General features: G+C 36.2%; 1 pseudogene; it reads right to left on the bottom strand.

Annotated features, from left to right (window-relative positions):
- The window catches only part of LOC102996427 (60S ribosomal protein L19-like), a 73,910-nt pseudogene extending 71,269 nt beyond the window's left edge, over positions 1-2,641 (bottom strand).
- Between the last annotated feature and the right edge of the window lie 1,387 nt (positions 2,642-4,028).

The raw sequence follows: 4,028 nt of genomic DNA, 5'->3' as shown, positions 1-4,028 counted from the left end.
TTGTAAAGGAGAAACTAACACACCATTGTAAAACAGTTATACTCCAATAAAGATGTTAAAAAAAAAAAAAGAAATAAACTTCCCTATATTTCCCTCCAGTTTTCCTCTTCTATATCCATCATAAAATTGTCACCTATAATACCTCTGTCAGTGAAAAAGACCATATTATTTTTATTATTTTCATAACATTCATTAAACCTTCTGTACTTTTTCTGTAGTTTTATTTAGATAATTTTAGAACTTAACAGTGATTTTAGTTATGGTTACATAATTATTTTTCTCCACATAACTGTTTAGTATAATTCAACACAGGGAGGAATGGAAGCCTGAGTCAAAACAGTTTACTTCAAAAGAAAATGTCAAAGTAATGACCTTTTAGAGACTATTTGTATTGAAATAATCTTACAATACCATACTATAGTTTTGTTTTATACTTTGATCACAATTTTCTTGTAAAGACTTGGGGGTCTTTTCTCCTTTTAAAAATATTTATTGGTAAAGACTTTACCAGAACACTAAGATTATGTATCCTCTTGATCATACCAAATATTATCTAAAATCTTCTTTCTTCCCGAAAATGTCCTTTATTAATCCCTCTAATTTGGGTTTAGACCTGGATTTGGCTATTATGAGTTCATTCCCTACCATATTTCTTAATATTTTCAGTGGTATTTAGGAAATAGGGTGTTTTCTTATGAAATGCATGCCAGGTTCTGAAAAATGCATATTTTCCTCATGTGGAAGATAGCTTCCAAATGATCTCTTCTAATTCCCAACTTCTGCCTTTTGCTACGAGAATGCCCTTGCTGGCAGACAGCCTTCTTGGGTGAGTCTGAGAATGGCTTGAAATCACCAAGATGGCTCAAAATTGATTCCCTTTTACCTGTACTCTTTTTACACAGAAAACTCATAAAGTTACTATGTGCTCATGTGTGTGTAAATTAGAACTCAAAATCCCACTTCTGGCAACAGCACCTTATCAGAACCTACACATGGGGGCTGCCGAGCTCCTAATGAGGACCACTGCGCTCCATCAGTGTCAACATATTAGAGGTGTGTGATTTGCATATACATGAAACCTTAGCCAAAAGGGTGTGGATAGCAGAGACAGCATGTGTACTAATAATATCTACGAGTCTCTGGCTAGAAGCCCTGGACCTTGCTCTTTTTGGAGCTCTCATACTGGATTCAATCCACAGTGATGGCCTAAGCATCTGTCACAGAGAGAAAGAATTAGTACCTGTAAGGCAACTAATGGACCATTATAAACATCTTCTAAAGGTTAAAGCATTATGGCCTTCTTTCCTCATTTTCTTTCTTTCAATTTTTTTTTTGGTGGGAAGGGTAGATAAGGGTTTTATTTTTAGTTGAATGACTGATCTATGTAATTGCTGAAAGATGGGGAGCTTTATTTCTTGGTATTTTCTGCCTTGAATAGATTTTTTTTTTCATTGAAGTATAGTTGATTTACGATGTTGTGTTACTTTCAGGTGTACAGCAAAGTGATTCAATTATACATTTATAAATATATATGTGTATAAATATTCTTTTCCATTATAGGTTATTACAAGCTATTGCGTATAGTTCCCTGTGCTATACAGTATGTCCTTGTTGATTATCTAGTTTATATATAGTAGTGTGTATCTATTAAACCCAAACTCCTAATTTATCCCCACCCCCCTCACTTTCCTCTTTGGTAAACATAAATCTGTTTTCTAGGTCTGTGAGTCTGTTTTATAAATAAATTCATTTGTATCAGTTTTTAAAATTCCACATATAAGTGGTATCATATGATATTTTTCTTTCTGGCTTACTTCACTTAGTATGATAATCTCTAAGTCCATCCATGCTGCTGCAAATGGCATTGCTTCATTGAATAGACTCCTAATTTATCCCCACCCCCCTCACTTTCCTCTTTGGTAAACATAAATCTGTTTTCTAGGTCTGTGAGTCTGTTTTATAAATAAATTCATTTGTATCAGTTTTTAAAATTCCACATATAAGTGATATCATATGATATTTTTCTTTCTGGCTTACTTCACTTAGTATGATAATCTCTAAGTCTATCCATGCTGCTGCAAATGGCATTGCTTCATCGAATAGAGTTTTGATGATTTCTTCCTTCTTGGCCTGGAGCTATTCTTCCCAGAACTTGTGTGCTTCCTTGGTCTGAGACCTGAGGGCCTCAGCCTGGCCAGCCAGGAGCTTCTTTTGGACCTTTACTGCCTTCAGCTTCTGGACATGTTCAAGAGAATTCACTTGTTTTTGAATGCATTTCCCTTCACCTTTAAGTACAGACTGTGACACAGGTAGTGATAAATCTTAGATTCACGGTATCTTCTGAGCAGCAGAATTCTCATTCTCCTCTTCCAGGGTACCTTCTCAGGCATCTTAGCACTAGCAGGACCATTTCCTTATCCATGACCATATGCCTGCTCTCCCGGTGGCCAAGGTGTTTTGCTGTATCAAGCCTGGGAGTGGAGATGCTCGCAGATGCTCAGCATACCCTTAATCAGCATCCAGATTTGCTGATGGGAGTTGGCACTGGAGATATCATTGGTCTTACTGAGACCCAACCAACATTTTTACCAGAGCACAAGACATTGGAGGCAAACCTCTTCTGAAGCCTGAGTATACTCATGGCTGCAGCAACAGCAAAAAGAAATCCTCTTTCCCATATTCTAAAAGATTATATGTAGGTGTGGTATATGTATTAAGATGAAGATCTACTTCAGACAAATAAATGGCTTAATTTTGGCAACTTTTTTGTTATGTTGAAGAATTTTATATTAAGTATGACTAATTTTAAATGTTTACCTCTCGTACTACATTATTGAGGTCAAAGGTTCCACATTATTAGACTTAATGTACCATGATCCACAAACAGAGCACTTGTAATGGTTAATTTTAAATGTCAGCTTGGCTGGGACATGGTGACCATATATTTGCTTAAACATTATTCTGGATATTTCTGTGAAGATGTTTTTTGGGTCAGATTAACATTTAAATCTGCAGACTTGGAGTAAGGCAGATGATCCTCTGATATGGGTGGGCCTCACCTAATCAGTCAACAGCCTTACTACCATCAAGATTGATCTCTCTTGAACAAGAAGGAATACTGCCAGCAAGCTTCCTTTGGACTTGAGCTGAAACTCTTCCTGAGTCTACAGTCTGTTTGTGAATCCTAACCAATGTTAAGCTTGCAGATCAGATGTTATGCTAATGGATCTTAAATAATTGCATAAGCCAGTTCCTTAAAATCAATCCCTCCTCGACCCCTATCTCTATATGTATATTATATATATATGATATAAAGTATGTTATATATAGCATATAATACATATATAATATAAATATGATGATATATATAATTATATAACACAATATATACACTTATAATATAAAACATACATTATATAAAATATATATTATACTTATATTAATATATAATTACATATTATATAAATTACATCCTGTTATATGTGTACATATACACATTTGGTTTGTTCTGTTCCTCTGAAGGACCCTGACTAATACAACCCTCCTTAGCTCTGAGGTCTACCAAGCTGTAAAAAGAAAAGCTTTTATGATGAACACCATAATGTGCTATCCAGATCTCAGTTCTAAAATCAACAATTTATGCTCCCAGCAGCTGCAAAAAGCCAGAAAGCAGCCCTCAGCTGTCAGCTGTCTTTTGGGATTAACTCACTCGAGAAAAAAATTATCTTGCCCGAGTTCTCACCTCCTTCCAGGAGCAGCCTGCCCAATGATGGATCAGTGCAGGGGTATAAAGACTCAGCCCCTTCAACTCAACTCAGGACAACTCTGATGATCTGTCCCAGCTCTAGAGATGAGGCCTTTGTCGGGTTTGCAATGCCCAATCCTGCCTCCTTCCTCTTTCTTCCATAAGTGTTACTCCCAAGAATCATCCCTACTAAGTGGCCAGCGTACTAATCTGCATCTTAGATTCCCCTTCTTAAAAAAATAAGCTGCAACAGTAGTTCTCTCTGACCTGATATCACGTTGCA

This window comes from Physeter macrocephalus, chromosome 8 (genome assembly GCF_002837175.3).
Source record: "Physeter macrocephalus isolate SW-GA chromosome 8, ASM283717v5, whole genome shotgun sequence".
In the NCBI taxonomy this organism is placed as follows: Eukaryota; Metazoa; Chordata; class Mammalia; order Artiodactyla; family Physeteridae; genus Physeter; species Physeter macrocephalus.
This window is presented reverse-complemented; position numbering and strand designations above follow the sequence as displayed.